This window comes from Dipodomys spectabilis, unplaced genomic scaffold, assembly GCF_019054845.1.
Source record: "Dipodomys spectabilis isolate Male_0828 unplaced genomic scaffold, ASM1905484v1 ptg000051l, whole genome shotgun sequence".
Lineage (NCBI taxonomy): Eukaryota > Metazoa > Chordata > Mammalia > Rodentia > Heteromyidae > Dipodomys > Dipodomys spectabilis.
In genome coordinates, this window is record NW_024870728.1 from 2,816,904 (window position 1) to 2,834,792 (window position 17,889).

General features: G+C 46.2%; 1 protein-coding gene across 1 annotated transcript in view; it reads right to left on the bottom strand.

Moving 5' to 3' along the window:
* Nucleotides 1–700: 700 nt before the first annotated feature.
* The window catches only part of Sp100 (SP100 nuclear antigen), an 80,133-nt gene continuing 62,944 nt past the window's right edge, over nucleotides 701–17,889 (bottom strand). Inside the window, exon 22 of the mRNA XM_042679071.1 lies at nucleotides 701–911. The gene's annotated coding sequence lies outside the window, so the exon portion shown is untranslated. The remainder of the gene's footprint in view (nucleotides 912–17,889) is intronic.

The window sequence follows — 17,889 nt, forward strand, 5'->3', positions numbered from 1 at the left end:
TCCAGTTAACCTTCAGAAAACCAGAAGTAGTGATGTGGCTCAGGTGGTAGAGTGCTTGCCTTGAGCTGAAGAGCTCAAGGACAGTGCCCGGGCCCAGGGTTCAAGCCCCATAGCCGACAAAAATTATTATTATTATTATTATCCTTTCTAGTATGTTACTATGGGTATTGTTTTGCAACTTGCTTTTTAATAGATTTTGAACTTTCATAGTAAGATCATTCTCTGTGTGTGTGTGTGTATGTGTGTGCGTGTGTGCATGCACGTGTGTGCATGTGCTGGTATTGGAACTTGAATGTAGAGCCTTGCATTCTCACTTTTTTTTTTTTTTTTGCTAAGGCTGGCACTCTGCCACTTGAGCCTTATCTCCACTTCTGGCTTTTTGGTGGTTAATTGGAAATGTGTCTCTCAGATCTGTCTGCCTAGACTGACTTTGAACCTCGATCCTCAGATCTTAGCCTCCTGAGTAGCTAGGATTACTGGTATGAGCTACCAGTGCCTGGCAAGATCGTTGTTTTAATAGTTGTCCAAATGTTCCATTGCATCTATGATTGATCAGCTATTGAATGAACTCCTTAGTGGTAAATATTTGGACTCCAGCCTTTCTCCTTTTCCTTTATATAAACCTCACTGCAATGGATATTTGTGAACATGTATTTGTACACTTGGGCGTGTGTTCCTCTGGAAGCAGAAAAGCTGGGTCTGAGGCACACATGTTTAATTTTATTGGGCACTGCTCATTTGACAAGGTAAGCACAATTATGGCTTGTGGATTCCTTGAATGTTGACAATGGCCTTGGGAACCACAAGAGAAGCCAGTAGTAGCTATGAGAAGATGATGGTGGTTCATGGCGCACAACTAACTTCACGTGCAAGGAGCATCCAGGAGATGACAAGAGGCGCAGACGGTCCACCTGGGAAGGAGAGAAGGCACCAGAGAAATGAATCCCAGGAAAACTAAGATGCGAGTGTGTGGATGGCTCTGAGACTGTCTGTCTAGCATCTATCACATCCCTTTAGAGGGCTCTAGGACTTGAACCCAAGGCCTTGTGCATGCTAAGCAAGCATTCTACCAGGAAGCTAAAGCTCCAGTTGGGGGATTCTTTACTCCCCAACTCCAATCAAGCTCAAGCTTCCCGTTCAGTCGTTTGTCAGACTTGTCAAGCACCACTACATACAATCTCCTAACTAATTAGAAGCCTTCCAAGAACTCTTTTAAATGGAAAATTCACGGAAGAGAGGTCTTGCTTCAGGTGACTGGGCTGGAAAGAGGTGTGCCTATCAGTCAGGGCACATGGGGCCTTCTGCATTGTGGAGAAGAAAGACATCTGGAGGCTGGAGCTCGCGTCTGTATAGAAACCGAGAGCAAACCTGAGATGCAGAATCTTTTTTTTTTTTGTTTTGTTTTGTTTTTGGGTCCGGTCGTGGGGCTTGAACTCTGGGCCTGGGCACTGTCCCTCAGCTCTTCAGCTCAAGGCTAGCACTCTACCACTTGAGCCACAGCACCACTTCCGACTTTTTTTTCTTTTTTGTTTATGTGGTGCTGAGGAATTGAACCCAGGGCCTCAGGCATGCAAGGCAAGAGCTCTACCACTGAGCCAACTTCCCAGCCCCCAGAATCTTGTCATCCCCGATGCTCAGGGTTTTCTGATTCCTTCCCATAATTTTGATACCAAAAATAAAAATCTGTTTTGTTCATTTTTTAACACTTTTATATAAATGGAATCAGGAGATTTGTGTTCTTTTGTTCTGACTCAACAGTAGGTTAATAAGATTCATCCACATGATTGCACTCACTAGTAGTGTTTTCCCCATCTTAATTGCTCTATGATATTCCAGTTATTTTGGGTGTACACCTGAGTAATATTTGTTAGAAACTCTGGGAGGAGCTTAAGAGGACCTGTTACACCACTTACTGAAGGAGTTTCATCATTTTAAGTTCCTTTCAACAAAGTCTAAGGATTCTAATGTCTCCATGTCCATGCCAATACTATCTATTGTCTGTAATCTTGGAGTATGGTGTCTAAAAAGTGAGTGTGATCTTGCATTTCCCTAATGACTAATGACCCAGAGCCTCATTCATGTGCTTATTGGCCTCTTGTATATCATCTTTGGAGAAAAGTCCATTCAACTCCTTTGCCCAGTTTTGAATTGGATTGTTTGTGCTTTGTGGGTTTTATTGTGGTGGTTGTTGAGTTGTAGGAGTTTTTTTGAGCACGTTAGGTGCTAGGCCCTTATCCCATGTAAGCAGCCCTTTCTGGGCTGATCTTGACAAGATCACCATCCATGTGTCATTGGGTTGTGGGGATGGGTAGAGTCGATGGTAGGAGAACAGACTGGAGGCCAAGGCAGTAATGCTGAAATGCAATCATGGTGGTCAAAGTAAGTGCGGGTCGAGGTTCACACTGGAAGCTTGGTTTTATGCTGACCCTGACCTTGACAGACATTTCCACACTCCTTAGCTCTCACCCATTTTTCCATCTTCTCTTTTGCTCACCCCTGCTTGGTATCAGTTTAACTTTATGTCTCCACTCTCCCTTCTTATTCTTAATTCTATTTTGCTACAGCATAGGCAGTTTGGTGAGTTATCTCACATCCCTTTTTAATTTTCAAACATTTGATTTAGTTAAAAATAGAACCTTGCTATATAGTCCAGGCTGGCTTTGAATTCACTATTCTCCTGCTTCAACCAGGTGGGATTATAGGCAGGTGCCACCATGCCTAGCTCATATATCCTCTGTAATGGAAGCATGGGGAAAAAAAAGAGGGAGGCTGGATGGACTTCTGGCCTCCAAGGACCCCCAAGAGCTGGCTTACTGCTTCTTCCTGCGTTTGCCTTTCCCCCTGCCAGTCACTTCCTGTATTTTGGGAATGTGGCAAATTGCTTAGAGGTGGAAACATACAATAGAGAGCTTTGGAGGGGAAATCTTATAGTTCCCTGAAAACACAGCCCCTTCTGTTCTTTCCCAAACTAGGAGACATCGGCTGTGTCTTGAGCTTAGGTACTTAGGCTGCACAGTAAAGTTTACCAAGGGGACTGGATACAAAAGTCTAGCTACAGTTGGGCACCCAGTGGTTCACACCTGTAATCCTAACTACTCAGGAGGCTGAGATCTGAGGATTGCAGTTCAAAGCCAACCTGGGCAGGAAAGACCATGAGACTCTTATGTCTAATAAACCGCCAGAAAACCGGAAGTGGCGCTGTGGCTCAAGAGGTAGAACGCTAGCCTTGAGCTGAAGAGCTGAGGGACAGCACCCAGGCCCAGAATTCAAGCCCCATGACTAACTACAAAAAAAAAAAAAAGGCTATCTACAATAATCAATTGCTTGTTTACATACTAGAAACAAGCGAGTAGAAATAAACTTTTAGAACCAGGTGCCAATAATAGCTCACACCTGTAACCCTAGCTATTCAGGAGGTTGATTCAGAAGATTGCAGTTTGAGGTAAGCCTGAGCACAAAGTCCTTGAGACTCTAAACACAAAGTAACTAGCAAAAAATTGGGCTGGAGGGTGCCAGCTGAACAAGAGCAAGGGCCTGAGTTCAAGCCCCAGTGTCAGGAAAAAAAGCAAAAACAGAGCAGACAAATAGAACTTTTTTTTTTTTTTGTCATGGGGCTTGAACTCTGGGCCTGGGCACTGTCCCTCAGCTCTTCAGCTCAAGGTGAGCGCTCTACCACCTGAGCCACAGCACCACTTTGGGCTTTTGGGTAGTTAATTGGAGATAAGCATCTTATGGACTCTCCTGCCCAGGCTGGCTTTGAACCACAATCCTCAGACCTCAGCCTCCTGAGTAGCTAGGATTATAGGTGTGAGCCACTGGTGCTCGGCTAGAACAGAATTTTAAAGGAACTATGATGCAGACAGAATGGCTGGGACCAGGACTGGCGTCAGGTGGGAGAGGCATCAGAGCAGAAAGTTTACAAAGATGTTCGTTCACCTTTTCCTCTGCCTCTTCCTGGTGTTGGCCTCTAAAAACAACCAGCAAATGTCAAATAAACATAATGCAAGAAGACCAGGATTTCTACAGTGAATATAGTAAACATTGCTGAGACAATTTAAGGGAAATCAACATCAGGGCAGAGCTATGCTTGTTTTGTTTTTATTTTGGGCAGGTACTAGGGCTTAAACTCAGGGCCTAGGCATTGTTCCTTAGCGGTTTTTTTGTTTGTTTGTTTTGCTCAAGGCTGGCTCTTTACAAAATTGAGCCACACCTCTACTTCTGTTTTTTTGCTTGTGAACTGGAGAAAGAGTCTCACGTACTTTCCGGTGCAGGTTGGCCTTGAACCTTAATCCTCATATCTTTGCCTCTTCAGTAGCTAAGATTACATGTGTCAGACATTGGTGCCTCACAAAAGCCTTCCCTATTTTGTTAAGATGACACTTTATCCTAAATCAACCTATAGATTCAAGGCAATCTCAGTAAAAAGCCCTGGATAATTACTTGTAGTAAGTGGAGGAGATGATTCTGGAATTTGTGTGGCAAACGACTTAGAATAGCCAAGGCAATCCTGAGGTCTTAGAGGACCTGTTGTCAAGACGTACGTAATGCTACAATAACTGGAATGGTGCCCAACAGTTGGCCTGACTGAAGGAAAAGGGCATGGTGAAGGTATTTTCACACATGTGGCACCAGGATGGATGGTAGACTCCATGGCAACTCAGTGAAGAAAGGAGGCCTTTTGCTTTTTGAATTAATTTTGCAGCTCATGCCTATAATCTCAGCTACTCAAGAGGCAGAGAGCAAGAGGACATGGTTCAAGATCAGCCCAAGGAAGAAGTTCACAAGATAACATCCAAACCGATTTAAACAACAACAAAACTGGGCACGGTGGCTCATGTGTGTCAACCCAACTACTTGTGAAGCATGAATAGGAAAATCCTGGCCCAGGCATAAAGTCAAGTCCCCAAATGGAAAATAATACACAAAAGGAATGGGGAAATGGCAGAAGCGTGTTGCCTGGCAGACACGGGTCCCTGAGTTCAAACCCCAGTATAAGGAAGGGAAGAGAGAGGGGAGAGGGAGAGCGGGAGGGAGGAAGGAAGGAAAGAAGGGAAGAAGGAAGAAAGAAAGGAAGAGGAGGGAGGGAGAGAAACTGGGTCAATTGGACATACGAATAGAAATAAATTAACCTTGAACTCTACCTCACAAAATACATGCTAGTTAATTTGAGATGGACCTTAAAGGGGATAAAAGCTTTCTTTTCCTCTTCCATGTCAAGATTCACAGCAGACACAAAAGATATATTACCAGAAGAAAAAGTATTCACAGTTTATAGAGTTCAAGTTTTAGGTGACATGGGTCTTCAGGAATGAAGAACCAAAGACCCAGGGAGAATTGGAATTTAATGTTAGCTGTGATGACTGGGCTGTTGCGTATGTTGGGAAGTATTATTGGCATCAATCAAGTTGTCTTGTACTCATGAATTGATACGTTGTATTGAAATCCTTTTGTTCAACTACTTAAAGATAATTTAAAAAAATGAATCTGATGTAATGACCACACATGGGAATGGAAGTCAGTAAAGCCTGTTTGTTCAGATTCTTCTTGGATTCCAGGTACAGGGCTGGACTCGTGTCCCATGAAGGTTTTACGGCCTGCTTTCAGGAGAGGTAGGTCAGAGAATTTCCTTACGGCCGTGTTTCAAGGGAAGAAGATAGGTGAGGAGCAGAGGGAGTGCTATTGCTTCTGTCCCCCCTTTCCTTCTGCTTAAAATACTCCACATACCCAAGTATCCTATTTTGATGAGATTTTCTTGCGCCCTCCCTCAGAAATGTTTTTTTCTCTTGACTCTGGCAGTGGCTGTGTGACTATGAGTTTGTTAACAGTTCATCACTTCATGAGTGACAGTTCATCCAGGTATGTTCCATGAACTTTTCTGTAAATGACACCTCACAACAAAAAGAATGTAACCCCTCCCAACGTGTCAGAATTACATATGCAAATGATTGATTTTTTTTTTTTTTTTGCCTGTCATGGGGCTTGAACTCAGGGCCTGGGCACTGTGTCTGAGCCTCTTTGGCTCAAGGCTAATGCTCTACTACTTCAGCCAAAGTGCCACTTCAGGCTTTTTTCTGTGTATGTAGTACTGAGGAATAGAACACTTCGTGCATAGTAGGCAAGCACTCTACCACCTTCCCAGCCCCGTCAATGACCGTGTAATGAAGTGGAACAGCCCCTGAAGGAGTGTCTCAAGTTCGAGGCCCTGAGCTCAAACCCTAGCACTTCCAAAACAGAAAACTGGAAAAGCAAAGTCGTAGGGAACTCCTTCCCCTAACAGATCCGCCATCAACCCCAACTTTATGAGCTCTGGGGTCCTGTGAGCTCTGTCCCTCGTGGACATTTCACCCTGTTCTCTGGGCATCATGGGAGGAAATGGCAAGCTCAAGGCAGGAAGCAGGTGTGTGATGAATATCTAAGTCTCTCTTCGGTGTCAAGATGTGGTGAGCGAGCAGGAGGGAGTGGAAAGCCCCACCTCTTCCCGTCCCCAGGTTGTGAGTAAAATCAGAACTCTAGTGCAATTTACTGGACAAGCAAAGAAATGTTCTTCCACCTTCCATCTTCCTCCAGTGCTCACTCACACCTGACAGTTGAAACAAATCCTCTTGTCTTTTCCTGTGAGCATGTGTGTGCATATGCATGTGGGTATACATCCACACACATGCACGCACTCCAGTACTGGGGCTGGAGTTCAGAACTTCAGTCTCTCCCTTGGCCTTTTTGCTCAGGGCTCTACCACCGGCTACAGCTTCACCTCCAGCTTTTTTGCTGGTTAACTGGAGATGAGTGTCACAGATTTTCTTGCCCAAGCTGACTTTGAACTGTGATCCTCAGACCTCAGCCTCCTAAGTAGCTAGGATCCAGTGGTGGTGGTGATCCCATTTTGATCTTCCCAGAAGCAGACCCCGAGACATTAATTTGAGTCTGAGAGGGAGTGAGTTGGGAATGGAGTGAACAGATAAAGGGTGAATTTTTAGTCCAGAGATCACAATTATCCCTACAGAGGGGCCCAGAGAGCTGTGATTGTTACCCAACAACTTCCTGCCCCTCGTGGTTAAAGACTTCCTCCAGGTGCTTGAAAGCTCCAGCACTTCCGGTTGGTAGTGTTTCAAGGTTGGGCATTCTGCTTGGCTAGATTAAACCATATAGGCAGATTTGCAGGTATCAATAATACACAGAATTTCTGTATAGGAGTAATGGCTAGGGAGATGGACATGTTTATAAAATTTCTTTTAGCAAGAAGAAAAGACTCTTGTTAAGAAGCAGAATAGGCCGGGCCGGGAAGGTGGCTCAGTGGTAGAGCACTTGCCTTGCATGCATGAGGCCCTGGGTTCAATTCCTCAGCACCACATAAGCAGAAAAAAAAAGCCGGAAGTGGTGCTATGGCTCAAGTGGTAGAGCGCTAGCCTTGAGCTGAAGAGCTGAGGGACAACGCCCAGGCCCAGAGTTCAGGCCCCATGACCAGACCAAAAAAAAAAAAAGAAGAAGCATAAAAAGGCTTACATAATGTAATAGTCTTTTAAAAAAAAACCAAAACATTGTGTGTGTGTGTGTGTGTGTGCTGGTCCTGAGGTTTGAACTCAGAGCCTGGGTGCTATCCCTGAACTTTAGTACTTAAGGCCAGCACTCTACCACTTGAGCCACAGTGCCATTTCTGGCTTTTGGTAGTTAGCTGGAGATAGACGTCCCATGGACTTTTCTACCCAGGCTGGCTTTGAACTGCCATCTTCATATCTCAGCTTCCTGAGTAGCTAGGATTACAGGCATGAGCCACCAGTACCTGGCTGCCAATGTATTTTTCCTCTATCAGACTCTTCCACCCTCTTTTAGCTAGACCTTCTTCCCCTAGGGTCAGTGCTGAGAAGCAGCCTGCTTGCATTTCCGTTTTACACCTCCTGCTCGTTTTGATCTCTGTTGGGCTCGAGAAGGCAGGGGAGGAGAGGCAAGAACTAGAAAACCCTATTCTTGACCCATTCCAGTGTCATTTGGCCCTGATGATTGATGGGGTAGACACCCGCACAAACTTGAGGGCTTTTAAGGACTTCTGCCACTGCTGAGTATCTTGCCTCCAAAAGATTCCCTTGAAGTGGGAGAGGCCGCCCCCTGCTGGCCAACTTTGTTGCCAGTGCTTTTGGATTCATCCCCCAGAGGAGCAGCTCCTGCTGCCTTCAGCAACCCACCCCGGCCCCTGGGAGATGCACAGCCATCCTGGTCCCGCCAGGCTCAGAAGTACAGGCCATTCCCACAGCAGCTGTGACTCCTGCGTAGCTGCCAGGCGAGGGGGAGCTCTGGCCACAGCCTCTAGGCGTTACCCTTTGTGAGTGCGGCCCTGCAGTGGCTCTCTTAAAGACCCTCACCTGCTCTGGGTTATGAGGAATGCAAAATCCGAGTTGAGTGCTCTCACACTATAACCGGTTTAAGTGTAAAGTTGGTGTGTTTTAAGGAAGACTAATCTAATGGCTTAAGGCCATATCCAGGGACCTCGTGTATCTCTACTCCTGCCCCCTCCCTGCTGGCTACATTCAAAGGTGGCTGTTCTCAAGGGGAATTAAGCTCTTTTTTCTTTCTGGTTTACAACCTTTTTTTTTGGTTTTCTCTCTCTACTTCACCATCAAAGTCCTGGGACTCCTCAGAGTCACTCTGATTGGCTCCGTTTGAATTCATTGTGAGCCAATGACTTCTGCGTGAAGGAATAAAAGATGCTGATTGGCTCAGGCCAGTCTGGCCATGGGGGCGGGTCACTTTGGGCATACATAGCACGTGGACCTGGTGCATGGGGAGAAAACACATGAAAATTTGGGAGCTGTAAGGAAGAGAGAAAGGGATGTGGAGCAGGCAACTGAATAAGTTTCCTAGTGCTGCTGTAACCAAAGTACCAAAAATGGACAAAACTAAGATCTAGTTCCACAGAAACTAAAGCCTGATGTGCAGATGCTAGCAGAGCCACGCTCTCTGACTGCTTTGTCTTCAAGTGTCTTGTGGCAAATCTTGGTCTTCCTTGGCCTCTGGCTGCATCCTGCCAGCCACAGGGTCACCTGGACCTTGTTCTTTCCTCTGTGTTTACAAGGTATTGTTGTTTCTCACAAAGCTGCCAGTCAAATCAGATTACCAGTACATCTGACTTAAGTATGACTGTTTTAAGTCATCTGTAATGAGCTTACTTCCAAATAACATTCACACTTCGAGGTACTGGGGCCTAGGGATTCCTCATATCTTCTTTGAGAGAAAATAACTCAATCCACAATGGCAACGGACATCTGTGTAAGATGCCTCCCATGGTTGAATTTTCACAAGACGGCTTCATTTGATCGTGTAACTTGATTCAGCCCATTTGAATGAAATTAAATTCAATCCAGAATTAAATTTCTTACACGCATTGCCACTTGAAAGAAAACCGAAAAAGGACCAGCGAGTCTCTTGGAAAAGTACACAATCTGTTCTGAAGAGAAATTCCAAAGAGAAGGACCGCGGAAAGGTTCCTTGCGGAGCTTATCGCGGGCGGAGCATTCTCTTGCAGGTGAAAGACCTTCCGGTGACTCTGGACATTCGTCACTCATTCTCTTCTCCTCTTAGAGGAACCTAGACAAAAGTCCCACTGGAGTGATCTCCACGGCTTCCTCACCCATCTCCCTCCTCCCCCAGGGGTTCTTCCATGTGCCTGGCACATCTCTCACTCTTTCTTTCTCTTACATTGCTGCTCTGGCTTGACCCTTAATTCTCTCTTAAAAACTCATGTGTTCACGGTTGGCTATTGAGAGGTGGTGGGAACTGTAAGAGGTGGACCTGCTACACACACTGAGAAGGTGCTCCTGAAAGAAATCGTGTACTCCAGCATAATCAGTTGATTATCTCAGGTACTTGAGACATAAATAAATGTATTCAGATATAAATGGCACAGTTACACATTATTTGTATCTATCCATTCATTCATCCATTCACCATTTACTATCCATTATCCACCCATCCACCCATCCATCATCCATCTACCCATTCGCCATCTCTCCATCCATCGTCCATCCATCTGTCCATCATCCATCTATCATTCATCTATCCATCCATCCATCATCCATTTATCCATCTATCTATCCATCATCCATCCATCTGTCCATCATCCATCTATCATTCATCTATCCATTCATCCATCATCCATTTATCCATCTATCCATCCATCATCCATCCATCTGTCCATCCATTCATCATCCATCTATCCATCCATCCCTCATCATTATTCATCTATTGAGTTGCCTCTCACCAATCTGTATTTCTGTTCAATCTGAATACACTTAACTTTTTCATCACATAAAGAAAACGTGTGTGTCGTAGGTCTGAGGCTGGAGGGGTTGTGACCTTGCACCCCAGGAGACATTCAGCAGCGTCTGTGAACATATTGATGGTCAGAGTGCATGCTACTGTCAGATGCCACGAGATAGCAGGTAGAGGCCAGAGATACTGCTAAACGAAACTCAAGACACAGGACAGCTCTGTCAGCAGAGAATCCTGTGCTCATTGTCTGGTGTGGAGAAACTCTGCTGTAGAACAATGCAAAGTTCAAGAAGCAAATGGAAAAGTAACTACTGCTGGGGATTTCCAACAGTAACATTTCAACTAAACCCTCCACTTACTTTCTGCACACAAATGTATACGAATGTATTGATGGATGTATAAAGGAGGAAAGGTACTTACTGGACATGTTCCATGTCAGTACTCTATATCTATTACATACTGTTTCTTACTTTAAAAAAAGCTAGTTTTGTTGTTGTTATTGCTGTTCATTTCTTTTTGTTGATCTCTGGGCCTCAATCATGTTTAGGCAGGAGCTCTACCACTGAGTGATAATAAGTGTGTGCCACTGTAACCAGCTATTGGTTGAGACCTATAAAGAGCACTGGTAGCTCATGCCTGTAGTCCTAGCTCCTCAGGCAGCTGAGATCTGAGGACTGCATTTCCAAGCCAGCCTGGGCAGGAGAGTCAGTGAGACTCTTATCTCCATCTAATCATAGAAAAAGCCAGAAGTGGTGCTGTGGCTCAGGTGGTAGAACACTAGCCTTGAGCAAAAGTTGTTCAGGGACAACACCAGGCCTTGCCCTCAGTTCCAGCCCCAGGAATGGCAAAAGAACAAACAAACTAACACCCCTCCCTACCGCCCCTCCCTGACAGCATCCGGGCCCTTAATTCAAGTGCCAGGACCAGCACACACAGATAAAATATATAAAGAAAAATACAACCAGCCAATAAGAAAAGAAACGTTACGAACACAGTCCAAACTCTTAGGAACACACCCGTCACCTTCCTTCCACCCTCTCTTCTGGGGGTGACAATAATTCAGAATCCGGTTAGCATCCTCAGCACATTTTGAATTCTGTTGACCTCTTTTGGATCTTAGTTATCCCTAAATCTACACTCAGGATTGCCGTGCATGGTTTTAGTGTGCTTTAGTAAAAGATAACACACACATTCACTTAAGACTTCTTTTTTCTTTTTCTTTTTTTGACGGCGGTCCTCACATAGAGAGGTGGCTTGAAGCAAAGCTGACTGCCCTCTGTAATGGGGCTGGGCCTCGTTGCATCAGTTGAAGATGGCAATCGAACAAAATCCCATCTCCCCCAAGCACGAGAAAATTCTGACCGCACTCAGTGCTGGACGTGGGCTACGCCATCAGCGCATCTCTGGCTCTCCAGCCTGTTGGCACACCCTGCAGTGCTGGGGCTTACGAGTCTCACCAGCAGGGGAGAATTCCTGGAAACCAATCTCTTTCTGTGTACAGGCATCGCATGGGTTCTCTTACTGGGATGCTGGCTGGTATTCCAGGCCTCAGGCCAGAGCTGCACCCAGAGCTGCTGGAAAGTTAACTACTTCGTTCTACCTGGTCCTGCTCCGAGAAAGCACTTTCCACCAAGGAAGCAGACAGACAGCAATCTAAGCCTCCACCAGCCACTAGGGTTGACCCGCTCTGTGGCCACATAGTGCTGCGCCACAGGTTTCTGTATGTAGTTGGCAAAGAAGGGCTTTTCTAGAAGGAACATCATCCCAGGGACGTGACCTTCCTTCTCTTCCTCCCTCCCTCCCTCCTTCCTTCCCTCCCTCCCTTTCTCCCTTCCCTCCCTCCCTCCCTCCCTCCTCGCTGCCTTCCTTCCTTCCTTCCTTCCTTCCTTCCTTCCTTCCTTCCTTCCTTCCTTCCTTCCTTCCTTCCTTCCTTCCTTCCTTCCTTCCTTCCTTCTTCCTTCCTTCTTCCTTCCTTCCTTCTTCCTTCCTTCCTTCTTTCCTCTCTCCTCTCTCCCCCTCCTCTCCTTTCTCCCCCTTCTCCTTCCTCTCCCCTCTTTTCCCTGAACTCAGTGCTTGGGCTCTCTTAGCTTTTTTTTTTTTTTTTTTCTCAAGGTTGGTGCTCCATCACTTGGAGATAAGAGTCTCACTGACTTTTTGCCCCAGCTGTCTTCAAACAGCCATGCCCAGATCTGAGCCTCCTGAGTAGCTAGTATTACAGGTGTGAGCCACCAGCCCCTGTCTCCGTCTTGGTTTTTGGAGCACTTGTTCACCCTGCGTTGACTGACGATGCTCTCTAGCTATGCAGGCAACAGTTCAGGGACAGGGGCAATGGCAGGGAGGGCTCCCCACCTGGAGACAGGGTCAGACAGACAGGAGACAGGGGTTCTGTGATGTTACAGCAGAAACTCACATGAGATAAGACATTCATAAAGAATTCATGGGTACATAAATCTCCAGGAAAAGTGGACGTCTGATTCCCTTTCTTGAGCAAAAACTCACTTGACTTGAGACATGGTGGCTTCTGAGAGGTAGGTCTTAGGAAAGTGAAGGTCATAAACTAGGGTTCTTACGTGTTACAGAGACTTCAAACAGCGTCTTTAGGAACATTTCCGGTTTGAGTGAAGTGGCCTTTTCTCACGGGACCGGGCCTGCGTGACCTGCCATCTCTGCTCTCCTACTTTACTTTTAGTCTCTTGTTTGCACTGGAATCTCTTTGTGACATGGGCAGCATGGCGGGTACCAACAGGTCTGTCCAGGGATGGCCTTTGGAACATGCTGATGTTTGTTGAGTGAATCAATGAGAGGTCCTAGGTCTCTATGTCAGGGGGTGACAAACTATGGCTCCTGTGCCCAAATCCTGCCCATGGCCCATTTTGTAAATAAAGCTTTATTGCAACACAACCATACCCATGGGCTTACGTCTGCGTCATGGAAAATTGCTTTTGTGTGCCTATGGCAGAACTGAGTTAAGGTACTTTTGGTTCCTTTTCTTTTTTCTTTTTTTTTTGTCCCAGTCCTGTGGCTTGAACTCGGGGCCTGGGCACTGTCCCTGAGTTTCTTTTTGCTCAAGGCTAGTTCCCTACCTCTTGAGCCACAGCTCCACTTCCAGCTCTTTCCTGGTTGATTGGAGCTTTCCTGCCTGGGCTAAGTTTTGAACCTCAGATCTCATTCATACACCTGAATAGCTAGGATTAAAAGTTTCACAGACTTTCTTGCCTGAGCTGGCTTCAAACCTTGATCCTCAGATCTCAGCCTCTGGTGTAGCTAGGATTACAAGCATGAGCAGGCTGAGGTATTTTTCTATGTTATTATGATGCCAAATTCTCCAGGATGTGGCCTGGGTCACGGGACCTTCAGATGGGCCCATCATTTAGCATAAACACAGACCTGAGCAAAGACTTGTGTTATGAGGGGAAACCCACCAGGGCCTCAATTTATAAGTGGACTTTGGCATTCTTAGCAATCATCTTTCCAGGGATGAGAAAGCTGGTGAGTACCCTGCTAGTTCCTTAACACGTCTAATTCACACACCGTATTTTTGTGTGTGTGTGTGTGGGGGGGGGGTGTCCAGTCGTGGGGCCTGAACTCTGGGCCTGGGAGCTGTCCCTCAGCTCTTCAGCTCAAGGCTAGCGCTCTACCACTGAGCCACAGTGCCACTTCCAGCTTTTTTCTTTTTGCTTATGTGGTGCTGAGGAATTAAGAGATTATTGAGTGTGTAGACTTCTGTGCAGCTCTGATGAACCTTTTTGTTGATCAGTGTGTATTACAAGCCAAAGGTACTGGTTGTAGGAATCCTTCACGATCATCCCAGGGGACCCCGCAGAGGGAGACAGGCACAGGAGAAAGATTATCCTAAGGTTTATTCGAGGGCCATAGCTCCCCGGGGGAGGGAGCACATAGTGTCTGCCCCTATCCAAGAGGCAGGTTGGTCTGGGGGAGGAAGTGAGGGCGGAAGTTAGGTAAGTGAATGTCTGGGTGGGAAGAGGCAGTGGCCAGCTGTATGAGGGAACTCCAGGGCAGGCAGAGCTCAGGTCTGGGTGGAGCTGAGGGCCAGAGGTGGGGAAAACGCTAACACTGGAAATTGCAAAAAACAAACAAAAATAAATAAACCAACCTAACAACAAAAGGTTCTTATTTGCCAGACACACATGGGTTCATGCTTATAGTTCTAGCTACTCAGAAGGCTGAGATCTGAGGATCAAGGTTCAAAGCCAGTCTAGGCAGGAAAGTCTGTGAAAGTCTTATCTTCAATTAACCACCAAAAAGCCCAAAGTGGAGCTGAGTCCAAGCCTCAGTATCGACACACACACAGACACACAGACACAGACACATAGACATACACACGTGTGCTTATCTGAAAGCTTTGTCAAAATGATTTCTGTCCTTAGCAATGCAAATAAATGTATCTGAGACATGTTTATTATTCTTGGGGAAAAGATGCCTTCGGGCAGTTTTTTGCATAGTTTCTTGCATAGACTATTTAACCAGTGCTGTATAGACTAGAAAATTCACTCCAGACTTTCTTGGACTTGACTGACAATGCAATCTTAGTCACCCAGATTCTCTGCACAAGTTCTAGCATCTCTGCCGTGTCTTCATTAATGAGGGGGGTAGAATCATTGGCATGGTTCATGTGATAACATGAAGTTGTTGGCTAGTTTGTAGGGAATTATAACTTGAATGCAAGCTACTCACCTTTCACAAATTTCTCTGGCAGTTGCACAAGAAGATCCTCCCCCAGGGTAAGGAAGAGGAAGACATTTCAACATTGCAGGGGGTGGGAAAGTGAAACAGAATGGCTCACAGCTAATATTCTTTAAAAAGGCTGAATATGAAGAGGAAGGCCACACTCGTGCAGTGAAGCATTTAGGGTTTATAAAGGCTTTTAAATATTTGTGTAGGGGGAGAAATATTAAGATTTCTTTGGCCGGGTGGTGGTGTCTCATGTTTGTAATCCTAGCTGCTTGGGGAGCTGAGATCTGAGGGTGGAGGTTCAAAGCCAGCCCTGCAGGAAACTCTGTAAGATTCTTATCTCCCATGAACCACCAGAAAACCAGAAGTAGCACTGTGGCTCAAGTAGTAGAGCACTCGCCTTGAGCTAAAGAGCTCAGAGACAGCGCCTAGGCCTAGAGTTCAAGCTCCACAACCGACAAAAAAAAAAAAAAAGATGGTTTTGTTATGTGGGATTTTTAACTCGTAGAATTTGTGACATGAAGCTCTGATTATGGGTGCCACTTCTTTCTTCCCAAAGCTGAGGAAACTGGGGTAACTCCAAGCCCCCTTCTCTTCTCCCTGTAGAAGACATCTGGTTTTTTGTTTGTTTGTTTTTTGTAGCCACGATCACACTAGGTGGTGCATGGAAAGTTCTAGGGGCTTGGCATAATGGAAAATGAATTTTCCATTGATACTCAACAGATGCAGCTCCTCCTCAAGAGTGTGAGCAAAGTCTTCTCCAACTGGGCTGTTAACTCACTAGTGGACGCGGGACCTGGCTATTCCACGCTCATCTGGAAGGACATAGTGGTGCTCCCCGCCCTGCCCCCACCCCCAGCCCCAGCATGAACAACAGGATGAATTATATGAAGAGCTGAGATCCTACTCTGATCCCAAATCTGATATTTTTGAGCATGGCCCTACAAATGGAAAACCCACACCTCTGACCTCCCCCCCCCTTATCCCTCCCCTCCCAATCCCCCCCCCCCCTCCCGCCCCCAGACACACCTAAAATACTGTATAAAATTGCCTCCATGAGGCGTAAGTGAACTGCATGTTTAGGCTTGGGTCCCTTCCTCAAGACATCTCAGTATGTTTGTGTAGATATTCTAAGACCCAACAAAGCCAGAAATGGGAACCACTTCTTGATCCCAAGTGTTTTCTAGAAGGGCCTAAAGGAGACTTGCAATAACAAGATGTTGCCACCAGAGGGCAGGGTAGACTTGCTGGAGAGTTTGGAAAGGGGTGTTGAAATTCTGGGGGAGACAAGAAGCCGATCAAATGCAATTTTCAAGCAACTTCACTCGCTAACCCTAGAATTAAAAAAAAAATGCCTCAACCCCAGATCGAGGTCCAAACTCCATAGGAGTTTGAACTCAGGCAGGCTCTGGGTGCTGTCCCTGAGCTCTTTTGTTCAAGGCTAGTGCTCTACTACTTTGAGCCACAGGGCCACTTTCTGTTTTTGAAAGGCTAATTGAAGATAAGAGTCTCACAGGCACTTTTCTGCCCAGCCTGGCTTTGAATGGCAAACCTCAGATCTCAGCCTCCTGAATGGCTAGGATTACAGGTATGAGCCACCGGTGCCTGACCAGTCTTTACTTTCATTCTGCTTTAAGTGCTTCCTGTGGATTGGAACTGCCATCCTGCAGGAGGCTGGAAGATTCCTGGATGAATGACAGGTTGATGCTTTGAGGAGATGTGGAGTACCCCAAGGGCAGAGGAAGGGAGGAAGGAGGAAAAGGAAAGGGAGGGAGACGCAGGAGGAGGGGGCAGGCAGTGCCTTTTGTCTATCGTCTGAAGATCCATCACTGAAAGTGCAAAACTACAGGGCACCAGGCAGATACACGCAAGAGAAGGTGTACACATTTTTATCCAGGGGAAAGAAAAGTGCCCAACCCTATATTTCTTCTTCTTCTTAGAGGAGGGGGAGGGGCTTAGGCAGCTTCGGGGAGATCGGATGATCTGGGGGAAAGATGAAAGGTCCTTGTAGGAAGAGTGAGTTTGTGGCAACTTCACCTTGCGTGGGTGACAGGCTGGGTGATTAGCAACCTGTCTTGGAATGTGGGTGAGTTCCTTTCAAAGCCCAAGGGAGCTTCCAGACAAAGCCTCTCCCTGCATTTGCTGCTCTTCACCCTGCCAAAGTGGGGTGCTGTTTCCTGAACCTCTCCATGGGACTCAGCACAGTGGCTAACCGCCAAGGTTATACTTTACTATCGTCAATGGGCAATAAGTTAGTCAACACACCTACACAATGAAAAGTCAACACAAAACCTGAAAGAATGGGATCCAAGGGCCTGGTGGTTCTATTGGCTTGCTGGGCACCGCAGAGACAGCCGGCCCACAGGTGTATGTTCCATCTTCCATTTGGCTGTTCCTGAGTTGTATGCTTTAATCATAAGCCTGAAGTCAGCAGTATAACAGATTTTGGAGCATGTCATCTATTTGTGGCCCGTGTCTATCTATTTTTGTTTATTTATTGTGGCACCAGTCCTGGAGCTTGAACTCAGGGCCCGAGTACTGTCTCTGAGCTCCTGTGCTCAAGGCTAGTGCTCTACCACTTAAGCCACAGATCTACTTCTAGCTTTTTGCTGGTTCACTGGGGATAAGAGTTTTATGGGCTTTCCTGTCTGGGCTGACTTTGAACTGTGATCCTCAGATCTCAACCTTTTGAGTAGCTAGGATTACAGGTGTGAGGCCACCAGTGCCTGGCTCATGCTTTAGTTTTGATCAGTGAGCTGGCTGTGTGTGGAGAGAGTCAGCTGTTTGTAGCTGGTGTCTGTCGTGGAAGCAGTGTTATGAGAATGAGTTCCAAACTCGTTAGGATTGCTCATCATCCTCCATAGTTAGCGGCTGGCCTCAGTTGAGTTTCTCAGTCCTTATCTGGTGTTAGAAAACTTGAGAAATGACTGGTGCTGG